Source organism: Pogona vitticeps, chromosome 4, assembly GCF_051106095.1.
Source record: "Pogona vitticeps strain Pit_001003342236 chromosome 4, PviZW2.1, whole genome shotgun sequence".
Lineage (NCBI taxonomy): Eukaryota > Metazoa > Chordata > Lepidosauria > Squamata > Agamidae > Pogona > Pogona vitticeps.
The window spans coordinates 232,885,323-232,910,000 of NC_135786.1; the positions used below are offsets into that span (position 1 = coordinate 232,885,323).

General features: G+C 42.8%; 1 long non-coding RNA gene across 1 annotated transcript in view; it reads left to right on the forward strand.

Moving 5' to 3' along the window:
• Positions 1-8,613, forward strand: part of LOC140706418 (uncharacterized) — a 63,710-nt gene extending 55,097 nt beyond the window's left edge. Inside the window, exon 4 of the long non-coding RNA XR_012086061.2 lies at positions 8,184-8,613. This is a non-coding gene — a long non-coding RNA (uncharacterized LOC140706418). The remainder of the gene's footprint in view (positions 1-8,183) is intronic.
• Positions 8,614-24,678: the final 16,065 nt, after the last annotated feature.

The following is a 24,678-nucleotide window of genomic DNA, read 5'->3' on the forward strand; positions in this document are numbered from 1 at the left end:
AAGGTTTCATGATGCTCTAGGTCATTCTTACCCCCCAGGACACAAATGAGACCTTTCCTAGTATGTCTTTAGAGGCCGATACCTGCTATATCCTTGCCACAAGAGACACCTGCAGTGTAAATAAGTATAGTACACAGTATGTAGTGTAGACCTCCTTTAACAATGTGTACTAGGAAAGTAAATCCTTGTTTGTCTTGTTCTCAAACTCAAGGATCGAGAATTGGAAAAGGTTTGCTGGATCCACTGTTGAGCTTACCTCTGGCAGTGCGGGACCCTTTGCCTCCTTCACGGGATAATGCGAGACACTTGGAGTCTCTCTGGAGCATTTCTGGAGGGGAGGGGGGAACGAGCGAGCTATTTAATTGGTGTTCCCCCCTTCGTCCATCCTCTTCCTTGCTGGCAATCGACACGCCCGCCCTATTTTCTAATGTGAGTTTATCTGGTCTCCTTTGGGGGCCAGATAGGAATTTTTGACCCGTATCCCGATTGGCTTTTGGATAGGGGATTTTTTTACCTATCCCACAATGGAGCAGGTGCGATGGCATTTTGAGAGGTGGAAATATTCAGTCACACAGGCGGGTAGTGTGGATAGAGCAGGTTTCGTTGAGTCCCCTTGCAATCACAGGTAATGTATAGCTCATCTGGTCTTCCAGCGCTGCGGATCGTGCGATTACAGTGCTTGGCGGGAAAGATGTGCTGGGGACACACCTGGACCCACAGTCAACAAGTCGAAGGTGGCTTGAGGTCCAGGGGTGGTCAAATTTGGGCTGGCTGGGTTCTCACTGTCTTCATAACTGTGCAAACTAGGGGATAGGGATTTGCCCATTTATTATGTAAGAGGTCCATTGAGACCTCTGTGGTTAAACCTGATTCTACAGTATGGTGGGACCTCCCTTTTACAGAGGACAAGAATGATAATTTAATAAAGTGTGGCCCATGTTTATCCCGTAATACTTGTCTTGTGTTGTTATTCCGGGGTAAGGGGGCAATTGCCTTATCTGTAAAGACTATGATAATTTTTCTGCTACTCTTGTTAGATTTCCAGAACTGGCAAATAGATGTTTTCCATTCACGATATGTGTGTGCACAAAAAAACAAAACAAGTGTGTGTCTGATATACTGCCTCGTTGTGCTTCAAGCACTCTGTAGGTGGTTTACAAGTTAATTATGTAGGCTACATGTTGGCTTCCCGCACCCCCAACAAGCTGGGTACTCATTTTACCAACCTCAGAAGGATAGAATGCTGAGTCAACCTTGAGCCGGCTACCTGGGATTAAATCCCAAGTCGTGAGCACAGTTTTGGCTGCAGTACAGCAGTTTTAACCACTGCCCAATGAGGAAATTGTGGCCATTGTGGAAATTGCCCTCAAACTAGGATGGCTCCTACCCTACTGAAGACTTTCAAGCTTTAGATAGGGTGTTTGCATCTTTCTTAACAATTAACCAGTCCTGTAGTTACTGTCTCTTTGCAGAGGCTGTATTTCTTAAGGAGGCAATAAACACTAAGTACTGTATTTTTCCATGTATAAGACGCCCACCACCACTTTTTTAATCCAGAAGTAAGAAATCTAAGTAGGACTTAGCAAGTGTAGGGAGAAAGGGATCAAAGTGCTGCAGAATCGCTTTTATTCCAGCTTTCCCCTCCACTTGTTTTTTTAATCTCCTCAGCTTACTTCCGTGTATAAGACGATCCTCAAGAGATTTAAGGACCATGAGATACACTGTCTCCCAAGCAAAGTGATTTGAAGACTTCCCCCTGCCACAAACAAACTCTGCTCTCTGTAACTTGCATAAAATGTCCCTAGCATGTTTTATTATATCAAGACAGACAAAACTCATCAGCACAAGGAATTTAGCTCTTTGACTCATTGATGTACAATAATGGGTGAACACTATTAAAAATCCACAGACTTGGATGGGCTTCATTATCCATCAGACCATTGTTATGGGCCTGCTTTGCTTCAAAATGGGAAACAGCACAAGTTTTGTGTGTAGGTATTTTGCACAAATTGTGAAAACATGGGGGTGAGTGCTTGTGACTTCAGTAGTAAGATAAGACCTTTGGTGGGGCATGGAGATTCTGGGCAAAATTGTCTTGCCATGCTGTGATGCTCATCTCAATCAATACCACCACAAATATGACATGTTTTCCACATTCTAAGTAGAAAGTACTTTGAACATCTGACGAAAGAGGAGCCATTCAGATGGCTGCAAGTAGAGCAGGACCATATGGTATCCACAGGGGTTTGGTTCTAAGCCCCCTTCCCTACTTGGGCCAAAAAAAAATGTGGAAGTAGTGCTATTCTAACTGTTATTTTTATTTTAGTATATTGCACTTACCTATTATTGTTAGCCTATCAGAGTATTAATTATAAATAATAAATACATTAAATAAATAAATAAAATGCACAGCACTTTCTCTGGCTCCCGCTAGTGGCTAGTTCTGTAAATACATCACGGAAATATGTATATATAAATGCGTATTTATACAGTTTTATTAATCTAATATTTTCTGGTAGCAGATAAGTGAATCCGTGGATGCCGATCTAGTGGATGGGGGTTCCTATTGTATTGATTATAAACAAAATTTTGGGATGTCACTTCAGAAGGAAGGAAGGAAGGAAGGAAGGAAGGAAGGAAGGAAGGAAGGAAGGAAGGAAGGAAGGAAGGAAGGAAGGAAGGAAGGAAGGAAGGAAGGAAGGAAGGAAGGAAGGAAGGAAGGAAGGAAGGAAGGAAGGAAGGAAGGAAGGAAGGTTAGTTACAATTCATCTGGACTAAATTATATCATGGGCACAGGAGCTAACACCTTTTTCCTGATTACATTTTTCTGCAATCAGTTACTTTAACAACCTCACATATTTGCATATGCCTCAAATGAATTCCTGCCCAGAAAAGAGATAGAGGTGATAGCTGTTTATTGCCAGCAGATCGACAAACCAAAATGATGCTCACTCCTTGCCTTCAACTGTGATTGCTGCATGGACTTACAATAGAGTTTGGAAATTAATTTCTGCGATGCAGGAACAGTGGTTGGCATTTATCAAGTTTAGATTTATATTTCCATGTCAAGCCAGCTGGAAAATTAGGTAAAAAGCTAAGACTTCATTGAACAACCAGATGCTCCATCTCAGCCAACTTGTCATAGACCAATAAATTACACATGCATACACAGAGAGAGACGTTATTTTGTTAGCAAGAATTGGTAGTGTAATCTTTAGCAAATCTGGTGGAGAAGGGGTGACAAATGTTGCTTTTTATTCCATGAGCAGGCTACATTGTAAAATGCCATTAATTTGTTAGTCCAAATGGCTCAGTTGATTAACAAACATGACTTCTAGTGTGCCACCCTGAATACACAGTCTTTTCATTTTGGAAGCTAAGCAGGGTCACCCCGGTGAGCAGTTGGATGGGAGGAATATCTAGGATCTTGAAGGAGTAATGCAAAGGCATGATCAAGGGACAAGAAATGCATACACAATTAACTCAAGATTGAGAGATTTCCGCATCCATTTCCCACCTTGCTCACATTCAGAGAAGCCAATGATGGCCAGAATTCAGTTGGTGCAGCTTACACAGTCAGAGTCACATTTAGAGGCGAATTGACGTAAGTCAAGAAATCTCCGTAGACCTAATGTGTTGCACGTTGAGTTGTGGGACTCAGTTGCAACTAGTCATATGTACAGATTTTTCAAAAAAACTCAAAACACTCCCAAGAGTTATGCTGTTTCTGTAACTGCATAACAGGATTTCAGCCACTATGCACTAGGGGCCAACTCCATAGATTTCACCTCTGCAGCATCATTGCTGAAGTGGGATCAGGAGCAGGTGTTGAAAAGATTCATGCTTTTGGCCTTTTCTAAAGCAAGATCCTCTGATGTAATGGAAATCACGTGGAATGAATTCAGAGTTCGTAACGCCCATTCTTCTGGTTGTACCAGCCAATGAACCCAGATACCTGAGTAATGTACTTTAACTATGTGCAGTAGTATTTCTTTCCTTCCCTGTCATATCATTTTGTGTGTGTATATATATCTTCAAAGCATCTGTGTTTGTGGGACATGTACTGAGATTCAAACTATATAACAGGTGTTGCAGGTTAATATGACGGGGAAAAAATCAAAATATTAAGAGAGAAAAAACTGGAAAGGTTATCATTTATGCCTAATCTAAAATCTGATAGATATACTGGGGAAAATGTCTTGCAATGGAAAGGCACATTAATGACAAAGAAAGCTGAAATATTGTTTTATTCTTCCCCGCCTACCAGTTTTGACTTTCAGACAATGGAAGATTTTTTTTAAAGAGAGAGAAAGGACTGTTTATTTTGATAAAACCTGATCAAGCAGTACACACAGTACAAATTGATGTTTAAAATTGACCTTTGTGGGAAAAATATAATTATAGCCCTGCAGAACATCGATAATGATATAATTCAAACTCGTTCTGCATATAGCGTTCTTTAAAAACAACCACCACCGCCACCAGCAGGGTATGCACATGATCAAAATTATGCTTTTCTTCTGCTGCTTTAAACTAATAACATATTTTCTGGGTAGTTTTTAATAAGCTTGCAGCATTGTGATGTGCCCGGTTGACAGTTCAGTCAGCAAGGCAAAGGCGAGCGTAAGAAGAATGGGAAGAATTAAGAAAACAGTTATTAGAGTTTCCATAACCCCATGGTACAAAGAATTACACCATGTTGCAATTACACCATGTCATTGGATATGACCGGGGAGGTAGTCTGGGTGTAGAGTCTTCTGTCTTTTATTTTATTATTTTTTATTTTTAAAGTCCTTTAAAAATTGTTTAAATTGGCTAATTTACATGCATTTTCTTATGTTATGGTTTAATTAATTTTGTTAATCTGATTATTATTGTCTTTTTTTTAATTTGCAATTTTTCTGGTTCTCTTTTCTTCTTCTTTTTCTTCTTCTTCTTCTTCTTCTTCTTCTTCTTCTTCTTGACATGGGGTTGAAGGCCTGCCCCCCCAGCGGGGGTCCTCTGAACAGCCGAGTGATTACAGGTAGAGGGAGGCATGGCGTTGGCACAGTTCCTACTTGTCGCAGAAGAACGGTGAACACATGTTTGAAGGCTGTTCACTGTTCTGGCACTGTGACCAACCATCAGTCTCGAGGTAGTCAGATCAGCTGTCTCTCCACTCTAAATCTAGTGTTGTTGGACGTCAGGTCTGTATCTAACAAATCCCACATTATCCAAGACCTTATTCTGGAGGAGGATGCAGACCTGGCATGCATAACTGAAACTTGGATGGGTGGGGAAGGGGGTGTTCCCTTGATTCTTGGCTGCCCTACAGGTTATGCAGTCCAACACCAGGGTAGACTGGAGGGTGGGGGTAGTAACCATTGTCTACAAAAACACACTAGAGGTTGTTAGGCGCTCTGCGGTAGTGACACCAGGTCTTGAGGCCCTACATGTGTTGATTGGGGCCAGGGAGGGTATTGGGATCTTGCTCAGTTACTGCACTTCCTTCGACCCAGCCATTTCCTTACCGGAGCTGGTGGACTTGTCTCTATGGCACTGTTGGAATCTCTGAGGATTCTGGCCTTGGGTGATTTCAACAATCATGCGGAGACTGAGGTTTCTGATCTGGCTCTTGAGTTCTTGGAAACCATGGCTTCCTTGGACATGTCCCAATATGTTAATGGCCTCACCCACGTGGGTGGTCACAGGCTAGACCTGGTGTTCTCCACCAAGCGGAGTGAGTGTGGTCTGATGGTGTCAGTTCCCTTGTCATGGTCAGATCACCACCTAATGAAATGTAACCTCTCAGTGGCTCTCCCTCCCCACAGAGAGCAAAGACCTATTTTAATGGTCCGCCATTGAATGCTACTGGATCTTGTAGGATTCCAGGACTCTATGAGAGGGATTCCGGCTGATCTGACTAGCGCTCCTATTGAGGCTTTGGTTGATGGCTGGCTTGCCACCACTACCAGGGCTGTTGACACGATCGCTCCTAAACGCCCTTTCCATTGCAGAGCTCGTTCAGCACCCTGGTTTAACCAGCAGCTGCGAGCTATGAAGCAAAGTAGGAGAAGGCTAGAGTGCAGGTTGAGGTGAAACCCAATGGATTATAATCATAAAGCTGTTTCACGACTAACTTTTACCTTAGCAGGGTGAGGGGTGACAAGCTTACTTTGCTGTCTGCATAAGTGAAGCTTCAAATCAGCAGGCAGAACTTCTCCGTATAGTTCTCAATCTATCCAGAATTGGTCTCGGTGACAGGCCTCTTACTAGTATTTCATCTGACCGATTTGCAGCATTTCAAAAATCTAAAAGTGGAGACCATCCGCTGGGATCTTTCTCCTTTTTTTAAATACAGTAGATCAAGGAGAGACATCCAACACTCTGCCTTGCCCGATGAGACTCTATGTCTTTCAGCCTGTGATGCTAGATATGGTGGACAAAGTGTTTGATCGCTGTTGATCGTCAATGTTTCTTTCCTCAGCAAAGTGGTAGAGAGGGTGGTGGCTAACCAGCTCCAGGCCCTTTTGGATGAAACCAATGCCCTAGATCCATTTCAGTAGGGCTTCAGGCCACACCACAGTATAGAAGCAGTAGTGGTTGCCCTGTTTGATGACCTGCTGAGGGAGGCCGACAAGAGCAAAATGTCTCTGTTTGTCCTTCTCGATATCTCAACTGCTTTTGATACCGTCCACCACAGTATCCTCCTGGGGAGGCTCTCTGAGATGGGAATTGGTGGTCTGGTCTTGCCTGGCTCGGATCCTTCTTGGAGGACCATCCTCACAAAGTACAGCTTGGGGAGAGTGTATCAGCTTCATGGAATCTCAATTGTGGGGCTCCGCAGGGCTTGATTACCTTCCCAATGCTGCTAAATATATCTATATGACACCACTGGGTCAGGTCATCAAGGGGTGTGGGGTTTCATGTCCTCAATATGCTGATGACACAGCTCTACAGTGAGACAGTGGCCCAGATCCAGAATAGAATCTATGAAATGAACAGGGTCTCCAAAGCATGTCACATATATGTACTTCATCAGAGGAGCTTCAGAGGAAAATGAAGTGTACCAGTGTATGCATACAAGTTGAGAGACAGTGATGTATCTTCTATTTACAATCTTCATGCACAGAAAGCATGCATTGAATGAGCTATGTAGTGTTTTCTGATTCTGGTGGGAATTTCATGTATTCAAGGTAAGCAGTAGGGTTCAGTTTGCAGCCATTGTTACAGGAACAAAATAATACAAAAGAGAACATAGACCCATAGACCTTTCTCCTACTGGGTGGCTACTCCAAAGGGAAAACTTATAGGGATAGTTAGTTATGCCCTTGAACATATGTAAGGTGTGTGCATGTTTGGCCTGGAATAAGATGACGAACCAGAGAGAAAGCAAGGGCTCAAAGATGGAGACCAGCTAGACCAGAGGAACTATGAGGCTTTACATTTCTGGCTATAAGCCCTCATTGTGAGAAATTCAACTCTTCAGCTGTGAACTTTTTGAAATACACTTTTAGCAAGTTGACAAAAACCATCTGCTGCTAATTGAGGGAGTAGAGCAAAATCAGGGATTAATAAGACCCTGGTAAAGGTATCCTCCCAGAGCAAGCTGATTCCATGCCTATCCACTAATGATGGAAGACCCACTAAGTGCAACTAAAGGCATTCCAAACTCCACAATAGGCGATAGGACAATTTATCTAGGAAAAAAACAAAGAAGTACCTAATACACATGCTCAGCTAGCAACCTGCCCAAAAAGAATATAAAAGGAGGGGTCTGGGCAACCATAATTTGTCTGCTGAGACCAAAGGCTTTTGGAACCAACTACTTTCTTTGGAACTTGGACAATGCAAATCAATAATTCTCTCTTTGGTGAGTATATATGAGTTGTGAAAGTATTGAATGCATGAAACCCCATTCATTAGAATTGTGATCAACAGGTAATAAAATATGTTCAATTTGCATTTATTTATATGTCTTGTGAGGTCCTTTATTGTTCTTCTCAGGACACAAAAGATCTAGTAGTCACCTTTTTGTGACACAACCCCACTGAAAAGATGTATCACTAGAAAACCAAACTGGACCTGTGGCCAATGGTTCCCCATGGAAGAAGAAATCCCAACCAAGATTCGGCGTCAGGAGGGATATTGCTAGCGAAGGGTTAAACAAGTTTCTCTCTCTCCCCCCCCCCCCATTTCAACAGGTAAAATAAGGAGCAGGCAGGAGATGCCTCTTCCATAAAAGCTGCCCGTGTACATTTCTACTGAACCAGCTTCCCAGGTTGGAAGAATTTCAGAATCAGTGGGGTGGAAGCATTTGCATGAGGAAATGTGAGGGAAGTTCCTGGACCCAAAGAGGAAGACAGATAGAAAGAATGTAGGGCAGTGAATCCAAAGTGCATATCACAAACTGCATGCGATATGAGCAAAAGACAACCAAGGATTTGAGGAACATCTCAAGGATTGGAATGGAGAAGGGTGAGTTCACCAAATTCTTCTCTGCACTTGCCTCCTTCTAGTCCAGATGGTCTTTGTTTTTCCCTCTTGTATGTCTTCTGTTAGGACAGAAGACAGGATGGATAAAATGGATGTTCCATGCCTGTTAGGACAGTGGTCCCCAACCTTGGGCCTCCAGATGTTCTTGGACTTCAACTCCCAGAAATCCTGGCTAGCAGAGGGAGTGGGGAAGGCTTCTGGGAGCTGTAGTCCAAGAACATCTGGAGGCCCAAGGTTGAGGATCACTGTGTTAGGAAATGCCTACTTTGGTGAGCTCATTCATTCCAACGCAGATCTCTGTTCTGCAGGACTCCACTCCAGGTTTTGCCTCTGACAGCAGTGTAGCCCTCCCTCTTAAAGTGACCCTTGAATGAACCATTATACAAAAAAAAAAAAAAAAGACAACAGAGTTGTGGATGGAGCCCAAGCCATTATTTTTATGATGTTTTTCCTACATCTAATCATTCAGAGAGGCACCATCCTCCTAAACCTATTAACATCAACAATACAATTAAGAGACTATTGCTTCATCAGAAATTGTTTACAAGATCAATTATCCAATGGAAGCAAGCCATTCTTGCATTCCCAATCTCTGATATATGATAAAAGGGTCAGTCAGAGGGGTACAGAAAATTGAAACTGAGGGAAAGAGCCACTGGAGAATTCTGTGGTCTCAGCTCCAGGTGTTTTATCTGCGCAAAGTGACTTTGAAAATTCTGTGTTGAGAAAGAGAATGTGATATACCAATTTCTCTCTGCAAAATTTAATCCCCTTTATGCAGATATGCTGTGATTTTTCTTCTAACTTAAATATGTGACTTCATTAGATTTATAACCTTTTAACTTAAGGGCACAGACATTCATATGCATTTTCAGCTGTACTCATCTGTGAAACAATTTTTGTGTGTGTCATGTTGGGAGAATTGTGATTTAAGCATTGAGGTTTCTGGATGTTCACAAGCAGATTGTATGTGGCTCCATATTCAGAGATGGGGATGTTGCACCGTTTTGAATTTCTGCTAAAATTCCTTGTGCTACACAGTAGATATATAGAGGTGCACAGAAGAGAATAGCTAAAAGTTCCCCAGATAGTCCACTCCTTTCTCTATCACTGACACTCTCAATAACTCACTCTCAGACATTAGCTGTAGAAACAATAAAAACAGATCAATAGCAAAATAACAAATAACTGCTTCCAACAGACCAAAGAGAGGGAAAAGAGAGCACTCAGGTACCAAATCTATGGAGGGATTTTCAAATGTTGTTGATAAACACCATATGTGTGCATGCACAGAGAGAGAAAGAGAGAGAGAAAGGAAAGGAAAGGAAGAGGGACGGAGGTGGCAAAATCATGGATATGCCCAGCACATGTCAATCATGTGCTAGAGTGCTACTGTAGTTATCCTTCAGTCTCGAGAGACGATGGGAATGTGCTATGTATGGAGGACTTGGAACAGCCTCCAGTGTGGCTGAGAAGGCCAATTCGAGAGTATCCATCTCTTCCACACTGAAGACAAATCCAGTCTGTCCCGTCTAGCTCCCTGATATTGTTGCTTTCATGACTGCTTCTTTGCCTCGGCCTGCTGGACAAGGGTCTCTTCAAATTGGGAGAGGCCGTGATGCACCGCCTGCCTCCAGGCTGAATGCTCAGAGGTCAAGGTTTCCCATCTGTTGAGGTCCATTCCTAGGGCCTTCAGAGTGCAGGACACACAATATTGCACTCAAGCTACAGGAAGCCAGATTTAGGCTAACTATCAGGAAAAACTTCTTAACTTTTAGAGCAGTACAACAATGGAACCAATTGCCTCAGGAGGTGGTGAGCGCTCCAACGCTGGAGGCATTCGAGAGAAACTTAGACAACCATCTGTTTGATCTGCTTTGATTTGGATTCATGAATTGAGCACAGGTTGGACTCAATGGCCTTATAGGCCCCTTTCACCTTCATTATTCTCTGATTCTATGACTCATCAAAAATTTCAAGCATGAAAAAAGGTTCATATCCTTTTTTGGTCCGTGTGAGGAACATCTCACATAAAAAAAAAACCCACAGTCAAAAGCAGTATAAAGCAAACCATGTCTCTCAGCCTTCTGGCCTCGGTGGTTGTGGTTCAGCTCAGAGTGATTTGCACCAGAAAAAAAAAGAAACATTTTTTTTAAAATAAAATTAAGCCAAAAACTCAACAGGAAAACAAAACAATGCCAAACAAAAATCCCAAAGAGGAATAATAGGGCAACATGAGGTTTTTAATTAAGCACTGGTTCACCTTGGGACGTGGAAGACTCTGTTTGTGGTAGCGACATGAACAATTAATGACAGCGTACAGCCCAATTTGCTTTGAAGGGTAATAAAATGAGAAGCTTCCCACTCAGTGTGAGGCTGAAAGTCAAGAGAGAGGAACTGCTGCCAGCCAGCTTTGGTGGGCGGAGGCTGCTACTGCTCTCGCGAGTGATTTATAGTCTTGCTCCCATTCCTGCAGGGCCCAAAGTAGACCTGAGGCAGGATGCTAGCTCTTTCTACAAAACACAACACGGGGCAAAATTAAACCTTATCCATAGAGACGTTGTGCATAAGGATGCCTCGTTCTTTTCCCTTGAGGTGGTCCTGACACTGCAAGATATTGACCGGAGTCCCCTCGAGCAGCTCCAGATGTGCAATGGGGAGGATGTTATCAGCAGGAGCAAATCCTTTGCTGATGTTGGCAACTTCAGTTTGGACTTGACTTCATTGCATTGTGTAAAGCAAAAAAATGCTGCTTATGTACTGCTGCATCGCACTTAAAGCACTCCATGGGTGGTTTACAATTGGATTATATAAGGCTACAGATTAACACCCCTCCCCCCTAGTGAACTGTGTACTCAATTTACCGTCCTTGAAAAGATAGAAGGCTGAGTGAACCTTGAGCCGGCTATCCGAGCCTTTTGGGCCTAAACTTGGATTATGAGCAGAGTCTTGATTGCAGTACCACAGATTAACTACTTTGCTACAAGTCCATGTGCAAGCTGCAAATACCCTAAAATTGCCAAAGGGCTTCTTGTCACTGGTGCTGTCATTCCTAACATGTACATAACCACACAACAGGATTTCAGCCATCCTGTCAACACATTTCCAGACACTGAAAACTTGCTTACCTCCACCATAGATGCAAGAGCAGAAGAGCTTCTTTATTTCATCAAGATTTGTCCCATTTTTTGCACAATATCTCTGCCATGGTCTGTGTGCATCTAGCACCCTTCCTTTGGCAGAAACAATGTATGTACACACAGCTGGCACAAAATGAGTATATGATGGTTAAAAGTCTGTTGTTGTTGTGTGCCATCGAATCAGAAACAACCTTGATAGGGCTTTCAGGGTAACTGAGATATTTAAGGAGTGGTGTTATCAGTTCCACCTCCCCAGTGATGTATGATCTCATGATGTATACAGCTTTCTACCTCCTGTGTTGAAAGCAAGCTTAATTCTTTCACTAGTTGGTAGCATTTTGAAAAGCTTTAATATTATTTAAGTCACTTTCAATCAATTACACATATTTGGCTAGCTGGTTGTTTTGCTTCTGGTCTTGAACAAGGTAGTAATCAAAGCTGTTCCGAAACATCTGGGTACTGGAAGAGGATTTGCCTTTATGGCATAGATACATATCCAAGCCCTTTGCAATCATTTAAATATTATTTATCACCATCGTAATAATCGTCAGAACATAAGAAGACTGGAATGACAATAGACCAGTCACCTGTCTAATCTATCTGGACACCTCTGGAAAGCTAGCATGAGTGCAGTAGAAGCTTCCTTGCTTATGATCACCAGCAACTCAGGTTGAAAGTCAAGCTAGCTTTGATGTTGGTGGTAATATGAAGCCATCAAGACTATTAGTAGCCTTATCATATTATCATTGTCTTGTCTACTGGTTCCCAAACAGAGGTGTGTGGAGACATGTTGAGAACTTTGGTGTGTAGTTTACAAGAAATCCAACGGCGGGAGCAACAACATAAAACAACAATAACCCTATGTACAGTATGTCCTTTTCCTAACCCTTTGTGGCTCCTTTTTACTCAAGGCAGAACCTACCAGCTATGAGCTGAGTACAGCTCACCCCTCACAAACTGCAACAAAAGGAATTGAAAATCAGAGGGATGCTTGGCAGCTGAGAGCAAGAACACCGGCAAACTGGGAAGGCTGGCATGTTAAATGCAGCAAGTTAGATGTAAGAGAGATTACACTCTCCCCCCAGTTGTTCTGTGTGCACCTCTCATGGAGTCCCAGAAGCACTAGACAAATAATCTGTAGCTGCCAGAAGTAGCAGGGAGGAGCTGGCAGGGTGCATAATGGGCGCAGCACCCCATCACATCACCTCTTCCTTCTGCAAAAGGGGAAATAACTTGAATGGCTCACGGAGGTGATCCACTTCTTCTGGCACCCAGTAGTCACCCAGGATGTGTCTGAATCCAAGAGCCTAAAGGTGACTGCTCAGAGAGACTGTCAACAAACTTCCACCTCTTTGATCTCATTGGTTAGAAGCAGCTTCCAAACCATTCTGGAATCTAAGTCAGGCTGGCTACCGGAAGGCCTTCCTGGCCGGTGGCAAGTTGGGGATTTTTCACATAGAGGGGCAAAAGAGAAGGCCTATTCATAACCATCTTAACCGTTTTGTTGACCATCAAGGCTAAAGCTGTGTGTGAAGGGATCTAAGTCAGAGGAGGAGTCCCCCAAGTGGACAATTCAGGCTGGGGTCAAATGCACAAAAGTCTGAGTACCAAGGCAGTAGCTGGCAACAGACTGGATGAGAAACAAGCCAAGGGCTTGCAACAGGGCAGAGTCCTACCAAGTCACAAATCAGAGCACAGGGAAGCCCACAAGCAAGGTCATTGCCCAAGTCACAGTCTATTACTAGACAATCAGTCAGAGAGGAAGCCCTATCTTCCATCAGCAAGCACATTTGCAGCAGTAGACCCTGCCCTGGGAATCTGAGATAGTTCCATCACTCTTTCTAATGGTAGGACTGGCTCTAAAAAGAGCAACCCGATACCTTTATTAGGTCTGGTAAAAAAGAACTCCAGTGGTGCCAATCTTCCCTCTGTTGCAAGATAAGGTCTGTGTGTCAAAATTGGTAATTCTGTCTTTCTTGCCACCTGGCCGCCAGGTGAGACCACTGCTTCGTATGCTCTGGATATGATTTGCCCTTCTCTGTGTATCTCACCTTGCCGGATCTTAATAGTGGCTTTGTTTTTCTTCGGGCTTCTTCTTCCAGTCTGGTTCCCAGAAGCTTCGGGTTCGGCATGTTGCTTGAGTGCAGCCTTCACCTCCAAGAAGCCTGACGGATTCCTTCCAACCACCTGCTTCTTTCAAATCCATCTAGCCATCCTCTGAACTGTGAGTGAACTGTTCTTACAACAACCTTTCAGCTCCAGTGGGAATTAGATGAGAGGAGAAGGTAGATCAGAAATAGCTCAAGGCGGAAATGGCAGAATGCTTTAGATAAGAGAGTTGGAGAGACCATAAAGGTTCTGATTTGAAATTTGACTGACTTTTTTTCCCCTCTCCATTTGGAAGAGGTGGAGAATTAAATAGTGAGTTTTCTGAAAACTGGGAAAGACTATCATCAGAAGGACATGATAGCAAGATGTCTACATGGTTACCCATTAGAGACACACAGAATTTATACTTTCCTCTCAATCTAGTGTGAAATATTGCTCCTAGCATTTTTTAAAAAATTAAAGACTCAACAGATATTCACAACTGCCCATCCTGACTGGAAGAATGATTCCTTGTTACTTCATTCAAATATTAATGGGAAAAAGCCAGGGCTGCTTAGATAATGACTGATCTGTTAATATAACCAGAAATATTTAAGTTCTCCCTCCCTCTTTCTCTCTTTGTTTGTTTGTTTGTTTCTGATTCACAGGACTCCAGGGCCTTTAAGAATACAGTGGTGCCTCGCTTGATGAGGATAATTTGTTCCATTCAAATCGCTGTTAAGTGAAATCCTCATCAATCGAAATTAAAAAAAACCCATTGAAATGCATTGAAAATCAGTTCAATGCATTCCAATGGGTGAAATACCTGCTCATTTTGCGAAGATCCTCCATAGGGCGGCCATTTTCTGGTGCCTGTGATGCAAGGAATCCGTCCTAAAGTACAGCAGGGAGCCATTTTGCACAACGGGAGGCCATTTTAGAGCCACCGATCAGCTGTTTTAAAACCGTCGTCTAGTGAAAAATTGGTTCCCAAAGCAGGGAACCGATCATCGTGAAGCGAATTTTACCCATAGGGACATTGTTTTGCGATGGCAATAGCGATCGCAAAAACTTCATCATCAAGCGGTTTCATCATTTTACAAGGTAATCGTTAAGCGAGGCACCACTGTAGTTGAAATATAGCATGGCTGTACCTCACTGCCTCCCACCACAAGTGCAATATTGAAGTGTACATTTCATAGTCACACTGAACAAGAAAGCAAGAAGGAAGACTAGGTGTGATTTGGCTAAATTCAACCCCCAGGCCAAACTGGAGTAAACCCATTGAATCAGAATTGCTTCTGTCAGAACTGACAATTGTGTCATCATCAATGGCTACGAAACTGGTGTACAGCATAGAAAATAGGTGCAGTCTGGTTTGTTATCATTATATTTTGTATTTTTCAGCATTCCTGGTGCATTGGGGAGGGGAACCAAAAGGTCAATCCTACACATTAGCAGTACCAAGTCCTTAGAAATTGTGGGTGAGAGTACATGTTTGCCAAAATACTGATTTTCCCTTTTCAGGGAGCAAATTAGCAGCTCTTGGTGATTGTTTTACCAAAATCTTGGTGATTTTGAAATTACTCTGGTTGTTGAAATCAACATGGAAAGGATAATAACTAGATCTTTCTTTCTTTCTTTCTTTCTTTCTTTCTTTCTTTCTTTCTTTCTTTCTTTCTTTCTTTGTATCAGTGTGTTACACAATTTAAAATTATGGACTTAGTACAGTGCAATGCTTCTGGAAGTGCAGGATTATTATTATTATTGTTATCATCATTACAATTTTTGAAGAAATTATTCTGTTTGGGGGAAGGATGTAATTCCCTTCACTTCCCTGTAGAAATGGGCACAGATCAAAAAACACAGTGATTCATTTTGATTCATGATTTGTCAATCTCAACAAATCACAAATTCTGAATTTACAATTTTTTTCGGACAAATTGATGAATTGATTTTTGAATTCATTTTTTTAACTTTGTGTGTGTGTGTTTAGTCGTTTAGTCGTGTCCGACCCCTCGTGACCCCATGGACCAGAGCACACCAGGCCCTCCCATCCTCCACTGCCTCCCGGAGCTGTGTCAGGTTCATGTTGGTTGCTTCGCAGACACTGTCCAGCCATCTCATCCTCGGTCGTCCCCTTCTCCTCTTGCCGTCACACCTTCCTAACATCAGGGTTTTTTCCAAGGGCTCTTTTCTTCTCATGAGATGACCAAAGTACTGGAGCCTCAGCTTCAGGATCTAGAGACACCAAATTCACAGTAAAGCTTCTCCTGATATCCAAGTTATACACTCACAAAGTGGGTCCCCTCCCAGGAAAGTACCCCTTAGCAGCTCACTTGGGGAAAAATCTATTCTTCACCAAACTTGATTGCGGAGGTGAGCCAGAGGACGTTTCCTAGCAATTTTGGTGTCTCTGTATGCCTGGGGAAGTTTTATAACCTAACAAATAAGAAAATCGCTAAACATTTATTGATTTCTATTTGTCAGGGGCATTGATTTGTAGGAATACGAATGACAAATCAGTAATTTTTAAAAATGAATTTGGTGATTCATTTTTTAATTCATGCCCATCTCTACTTCCATGTATTTTTGGTAGGTATGTGATGAGCAGTGAGAAACTTTCTTATTGTCAGCCATTTTTCATCTTCCATATTCTTGACAAAGATTCCTGCCTACACTAATGAGGTTTCCCAGCTTTCCGAGAAAATCGGACCATGTCTTATTTTCCCTCGATTTTTTTTTTGCCTGCTGTCCTGTGCAGGAAACTACCAAACCCTTTTATGATCCCTGCCAACCTTGTAATCAAGGGACCAAGGGATCAAGACCAGGGAAAATGAAACCAACGTAGAGGATATATCAGGGGTCTCCTACCAACTCTCCTCAGACTGAAGAAGCTACTTGGATGAGTAGCGAAACGTTTCAATCGATTAAGAAAGAAGTCCAATTTCCATGACTCAGCTTCCAGATAAACTCACTTGGATGATTGAGAATCTTCACATATATATTACAACCCCTGAATTTATATATCCAAATGTAATGGCCAACATCCTATTGCTTAGTGTAGGAAAATGTACCAGAAAAGGCCCATATGTGAGAATGTGGGACATCAACGCAAAAAACACAGGTTGTACAAATACGTCCCCTATCCCCCATTTTTGGACATACATGTTAAAACCAAAACCAAATAGATTTTCCACATCAACACTTCTTTCACAACCTTTGAAAGTAAGGAGGAGCCAGTTATTAGACTAAATAAGGTCCTCATTGATTTTAATTGAGTTCTACTGATTTATACAGAAGCTAATTATTCTGAATTGACTTCTATTGATTTGTGCCTAATTAGATTCAAGCAAAAGCCCTGTGATTTGCATTGAGCGGCTTAAATTGAGCTAGCTAATTGCATGGGTCTGAAACTCTCCAATATGAGTGGTATTCAGAAAATAAACAAAAACAAAAAAATACTCTTTTTTTCTCTCTCTCATGAGAGAGGAAAAGAATATCTGCTAGGAGTGTCTATGGAAGAATTACCTGATACAGAAAAATATGGTAAATGAAACAAGTTCATTAAAGGAGGGCTAGCTATTCTTGATTGTTTTTAGATAGGTGAGAAAATTAATTATAAAGTGCAGCAGAGGAGATTCTTCATATAGTGCAAAATATAGATAAACCATTTTAAAAGCATCATAGAATAAAAGAATAATGGAGTTCAGAGGTCTATAAGGTGATCAAGTCCAAACCTCTGGTCAAGGCAAGAATACAAATTAAAGCAGATCTGTTGATGTTTGCTCCATTTTTTCTCAAATGCTTCCAATGATTCAGAACCAACAATGCTCATTGGTTCCATTGCTGTACTTCTCTAGCAGTTAGGAAATTTTTCCTCGTATTCAGCCTAAAACTGGCTTCCTGTAATTCGAGTCTATTATTATGTGCCCTGCACTCTGGATGTTCTGGGACAGATCCTGCCCCTCCTCTGTAGGACTACCTTTCAAGTATTTGAAAAGTACTATCATCTCTCCCCTCAGTCTTCTTCTCTCAAGGCTAAAAATGCCCAGTTTTTTTCTGTTTTTCCTCATAAGGCTTGGTTTCCATTCCCCTGATCATCGTTGTTGCCCTCCTCTGAACTTGTTCAATTTTGTCAGATTCCTTCTTATACTGTGATGTCCAGAACTGGACATAGTGCTCAAGATGAGGCCCAACTAGTGCCAATTAGAGGAGGACTAGCACTTCATTGGATTTAGAGATTTTTGTAGGCATCCTGCAGTCTTGAGAGACTGCAGTAACATGCTCCGAACAGAGGTCAGGGAACAGAGTTGCTGAGAAGGCCAATTTGGGACTGACCATCCCTTCCATACTCAAAACAAATACAGTCGGTCCCCTGTCCAGCTCCCTGATTTTTGATGCTTTTGTGACTGCCTCCTTGCCTCAGTCTGCTGGATAAGGGTCTCTTCAAATTGGGAAAGGCCATGCTGCACCACCTGCCTCCAGGCTGACCGCTCCGATGTCAGGGTTTCCCATCTGTTGAGGTCCATTCCTAAGGCCTTCAGATCCCACTTGCAGATCTCCTTGTATTGCAGCTGTGATTTCCCTCTGGGGCGATTTCCTTGCACTAATTCTCCATACAGGAGATCTTTTGGAATCCGACTGTCAGCCATTCTCACAACATGGCCGAGCCAACGTTGATATCACTGTTTCAGAAATGTATAAATGCTAATACTTCCAGCTCATTCTAGGACTACTCTGTTTGGAACTTTGTCCTGCCAGGTGATACCAAAAATGCGTTGGAGACAACACATATGGAAGGTGTTCAGCTTCCTCTCCTGCCAGGCACAAAGGGTCCAGGACTCACTGCATTACAGGAGTGTGCTCAGGACACAGGCTCTATAGACCTGGATCTTGGTATATGCCGTCACCTTCTTATTAAGCCATGTGAGTGGCTAGACAACATGGTGGCTGCTTTGCCCATGCGTTTATCCAGCTCAACATCTAGGGACAGAGTGTCAGAGATTGTTGAGCTAAAGTACATGATTTAGAGACTACACGTCCCTTAATGCAGCCTAAAATAGCATTTGCCTATTTTCCAGCTGCATTGCATTGTTTTCTCATATTCAGCTTGCAATCTACAATAATTCCAAGATCCTTTTCATACTGTAGTATTACAATTACACATCATCTTGTAACTGTGCATGTGATTGTCTCCCCCCAGGTATAGAACTTTGTACTTATCTCTGCTGAACTTCATTCTGTTGTTTCCAGCCCACTGCTCAAGCCCATTGAGATCTTTTTGCATTTTGTTCTGTCTTCCAGGATATTAGCTGCTCCACTCCATTTTATGACATCCACAAAGTCTGATAACTATCCCCTATGCCCTCAAGTCATTCATAAAAATGTTGAAAAGCACCAGGCCTAGGACTGAGCCTTGTGGTACCCCAGTTGTTATTTCCTCCCACTTTGAGAAGGAGTCAGTGATAAGCACTCTCTCAGTATGATTCTGTAGCCAAATGTGTATCTGCCTGACAGTTGTTTTATCTAACTCACACCTACTGAGCTTTCTAGCCATGTGAGACAAGGACAGAGAGTGAACGGCTAGGGTCTGGAGAGTCACAGATTGCTCAACCTATTTCTTAAATAGCTTATCAATTTAAGGAGCCGAATAATGCACTAGAACATTCCAAGTGGCTGAACATATAAAATGTCTTTATACCGGTGCAATTCAGAGATGGAGAGAATTCTTCACGCTCTTCCAGCTTTGATTATTTTGACTCGATCAGACAGCTGAATAAGTCATCTGAAAGCCATTGAATATTCAGCCTCCTGCTGAGAGTGAGACAAGGGGATTCTCAGCCCCTTTTCTGTTTAACAGCTTTGTGCTAAACACACTCATGTAAAACTAGTGTCCTTTCCCATGACTACCAAGGCAAGCACTGATGGCAAAGACAAGAGCGGGGAATGGTTGTAAAAAAGGGGCAAGTACCAATCCAAGACTTGAAAGGACTAGAGGCCTCTAAAATTAAGGTTTTGCAAAAATCGCTGAGCATTTGTGCAAAAAAAAAAAAAAAAAATCATTGCAATTACAAAGGTGATTAGAGAGTGCCAGAAAACCTCAGCCAGTCTTCACGGGTGATAAGAATGTGGTTATTCCTGTCTTCACCGATGAGGGCTAGAGAAGTGATGACTGATATTCCACTAGTCCAGTGTTGCTTTCTCTGGTTGACATTGCTTTTGGTCTCCGACAGACAGCCCCTCTTAGCTTTATCAGGTTTTTTTGTTTTTGCTTTCATGACAATACCAAGAAACTGAACTTTCAATATGTAAGATATATTTCCTACTTTGAACCTCCTGCAGCATATGTGGACAGAACTTTACGATGGCGGAGATGCACATTGGAATTGAGGAATCCATTTTGGATCATAGACCATCGCCATCTCCTTATCTGAGGAGAACTGAGAACTTTCATTGCTTGCTTATTTTATTTGTCTTATTTCTTTAAGGGGACCCAAGGTGCTCACAGTATTAAAAAAGAACAGAACTGTAAAATATACATTAACAACACTTTAATATAGGTTTTTTTAAAATGAGTTCGTAGTTAAGCTGGTTTTAAACAGTTTGGGTTTTATCTTGGGTTTGTTTTGTTTATTATTGTAAAATGCCCAGAGTAGTGCTTCAGCACTAACGGGAGCAGTGTATAAATTTAAGTAATAAATAAGTAAGTAAATGAACGAACGAATGAACAAAAACTCCCCAAAAAACAATTTTGCAATAAAACTGATTAAAATGCAGTTGAATAATTAAAAATGGATAGCATGTTTAAAACTATCTTAACTTTAAAAAAAAATTGCATTTGAAGGCTCAGTCATGATTGTTAAAAGCCTGCCGGAAAGGGTGGGCCTTCGGCTGTCAACCAAAGGATAAAAGAGAGGGGGCCAGCCTGACCTCCAGAGGGAGACCATCCCATAACCTGGGGGCTGCCACAGAGAAGGTCCTCTCTTGCCTTCTCTGTGGCAGTCAGGCCTGTGCTGGCAATGGGACCAAGAGGAAGGCCTCCTCTGATTAATTGTCAAGAAGGCTCATATGGGGATAGTGTTTCATATGGAGATACACGTATCCTGTGTTGAGGCTCTAAGAATGTTGAGGGGGTATCTAGACAGGCTCATAAAGAAACATCATCTTCTCCCACTGAGCCTTTAATATCTGGCACACACCAGGAGTTGCCTACCTGGATTAAAGATAGAAGTCTTTTAGATTCCAATTCCAGAAGTCAAACATGGATTTCCCCATACACACACACACACACACACGCACACACACATGCAAAGGAAACCAATGACTTCCAAATGAACCAGCACTGACAGACAGAAGGGGTTGTGAATTATCTCAACCTTGCACTGAATGCATACAAACTTTTGCAATGGTCAATTGAGGACGGCCCTGTCACTGGCCAATCTGAGGTAGCTGCTTCAGATAGTAGAATGATGGAAGCAACACAGCTTTGTGGATTCTCTGGATTTTTTTTTTCTCCCAAAAGAAGTGGAAGCTGGAAAGGAAAAAATCTTTGCACAGCCTTTGGTCACTGGGAGCATAGATCCATAAACATGCTCACTTGAAAATAGGAGTGTCACTCGTAATGACACACACAACTGGGATGAAAAACATCTGGAGTTTGTGAAAGAACTTCTGCAGATCCAGGTGTCTGTAATGATGACACAATGCTTCGTCTCCCTACCTTTGCATCTTCGAGTCACTATCAAGTAGAATTTTTCCAGGTGTTGAATAGGTTCTTGAAATCTGACCTCAGTTTTCAGAGCGCTCTCTCTTTCTCCTCCACTTTGATTTCTTTATTTCATGGTCAATTTTCGGTCGTGATCAGAAACCAGACTTTCTTCCTTGATTGTTTTCAAATACTCTCTTCCCATTTTAATAAATGCCATGTTCTATTTAAATAGGGTTCAGGGAAGTTATTGCCAAATGTTTACTGGTGGGCACTTCCACTCAGAGATTGAGAGAGAGAGAGAGAGAGAGAGATTAAAATCTAAAGTAATTTCTTTTGCAGTTATTTTTCAATGGAAATTTTTTTAATGTCTAATTTTCTGGGGCACTGATTCTGTGTAATAAATTAAAACAGTGGCAGGCACCCGGCTGAGCGTATTAATTGCTGCTTTGCTTTGAGTGCAAAAAGAAGTCTTGGCATTCAGACTGTGGCCTCAGACATCAACCACCTTAATTGGCAGAGGCAAAAAGGGACAGAAGACAGCACCCTGCTTCCCCCTTTGAGGGAGGCAACACTGATCAGTGGGGGAAAGAATTATTAATTTCTCTTTTATTTGTAAAGTGTGGTGTAGCAGACAGAGTGGAGGACTCGGGAGACCTGGCTTCTAATCCTTGATGAGTGATGGGCACTCACTGGTGGGTGGCACTGGTGAACCACACTTTGAACATCTCACCTACCTTGACAGAGCTACAGTGGTGCCTTGCTTAATGAGCGCACAGTTTAACGACAAATCTGCATAGTGATGTGGATTTTGCGATCGCAAAAGCAATTGCATCGTGATGTTCCTAATGGCCAAAAATTGCATTGTAATGATCGGTAAGCGTTTCGCTTAACGATCTTTGCATTGCGATGTTTTAAAAACAGTTGATCGGCGGTTCCAAAATGGCCGCCAGAAGAAAAAATGGCCGCCCGCAGCTTTTTCTCGCGGTTTCCTTTCATACCGGGTGGCGAAAATGCTAGCCATATGGAGGATTTTAGCATAGCAGTGAGTTTTCCCCCATAGGAATACATTAAATGTGTTTCAATGCGTTCTTATGGGGTTTTTAGTCCCGCATAGCGACGAATCCGGATAGCGACAATTTTTTCAGAACGGATTATTGTCGCTATGCAGGGCACCACTGTATTAGGGTTTTTGGGAAATGGAAGCAGTTTGATGGTACAGAACTTAGATTAGGCATCCATCAGTCTCAAGAGATTATGGTCACGTGCTCAGAATAGAGGTCGTGGAACAACGTCTAGTGTGGCTGAGAAGGCCAATTCGAGAGTGACCATCCCATCCACACTGAAGACAAATACAGTGTGTCCCCTGTCCAGCTCCCTGTTTTTGCTGGTTTCAGAACTGCCTCTTTGCCTCGGCCTGCTGGACAAGGGTCTCTTCAAAATGGGAGAGGCCGTGCTGCACCACCTGCCTCCAGGCCGAACGTTCAGAGGTCAGGGTTTCCCCTCTGTTGAGGTCCATTCCTAAGGCCTTCAGATCTCGCTTGTAAATATCCTTGTATCGCAGCTGTGGTCTCCCTCTGGGGCACTTTCCCTGCACTAATTCTCCATACACAGAACTAAGACATACATTATTTATGCATTCTTTTCTTAGCTGCCTTTTGAGACTGCACTTTTTCCAAGGAAGTTTACAGTTCAAACCATAGGATTCCATATTGACATCCTAAGTTTATAAAGGCATAAATCCACAAATCGGTGGGCAAAATCATGTTGGCATAATTTTGCACAGCATAACCCAGATGATGTTCCATGAGGGAACAGGTCGGGTAGGTGGGACTCGCTCAGCCCTGGAAGGCAGCCCATCTAGGAGAAGGAAAACTCCAATTTCAAACCTCCACTGCCTTGTGGCTATATCCACTGATGGAAAAGGCTTCAGGAGTTAACCTAGAGGCAAAATCTGGAGCCGGAGTCCTGGTGGCAGTTCCTGTCCTTCTGTTCCTGCGACGTTGCTGAAACCAGTTGTATTGGCTCTTGCGTTTCCATTGGACTATTTCAGTGATGGTGAGAGGGGGGATTTGCTGGTTGGCTAACAGCCTATCCTCCACATTACTTTACCCATTCTTTGTGCCCTGGAGAGGACATTCCAGCTTTGCGTACAGAGTCAAAACACTAGACACTGTTCCCTCCATACAGAGCACGTTACCGTAGTTTCTGAAGGATGCCTATGATGGAACCCAGATGAGGTACACAAACCAAATGCTTCCTAGCCTCCCCAACCCCCGCTCCTGTTTTTGGCTCTAAAGTTCTCTAGTATATTTTGCCTTGGGAATGCCTTAAGGAGCCCAAGTTCAAGTCGGATAAGGAGAGACTTTAAAAGCAAAACAGGATTGCCAGTGGCAGGATCAGGACCCTTGGTGGCAATCCGATGGCAATTTCTGGCTCTTAAAAGTCTCTCCCCAACACCCATTCAAAGCTCCCAAAGTTTCCCTTGGGACAAAAGGTAGCTCTCAGAATCTAAAACTGGGATATAGGAAACTCAGTTAAATGTTTCCAGCACCCAGTCTGGGTTAGCATAAGAACATCAGAAGAGCCCTGCTGGATCAGGCCAAGGGTCCATCTAGTCCAGCTCCCTGTACCCATCAGTGGACCCACCAGATGCCTCTGGGAGCACACGAGACCACAAGATCCCTGTCTCCTGAAACCTGTCCCCTGCATTTGGCATTTGGAGGTACCATCCTTTTAAGCCTGGAGATTTTACATCCCCATCATGGCTTGTTACCTGCGATGGACTTTTCCTCCAGAAATCTGTCCAATCCCCTTTTGAAGGCCTCTAGGCCAGGTTCCATCACCACATCCTGTGCCAAGGAGTTCCACGGACTAGCAACAACGTAAAGTTAGACCAAGAAGATTTTGCCCATTCTTAAACAAACTGAACCAATTAAAATAAGTCAGGGAACAAACTTCCTTAAGCAGGGCTGGACATGTGATCAGGCAGAAGGAGGTGGCCAGCTGAAGTGATCAGTCATCAGGAACAGCAAATGGCAGTTCAAACCCATGAAATGGGCCTCCTGGCTGTTGCCTTGTCTCCTTTCCCCAGTTTCCAGTGGCCTACCTCTCCTTGGAATTGCGGCACCCCTCGTTCCTTCCTTCACTCACCCACTCAAAGGCTGGTGACATTTCCTCCTCAACTCCTCTACATTGCCAATGCTCATTCATGCAACCAACCTCTCTCCCTTCCTGTTTCATCCTGTTCCATTATGAACACACCTG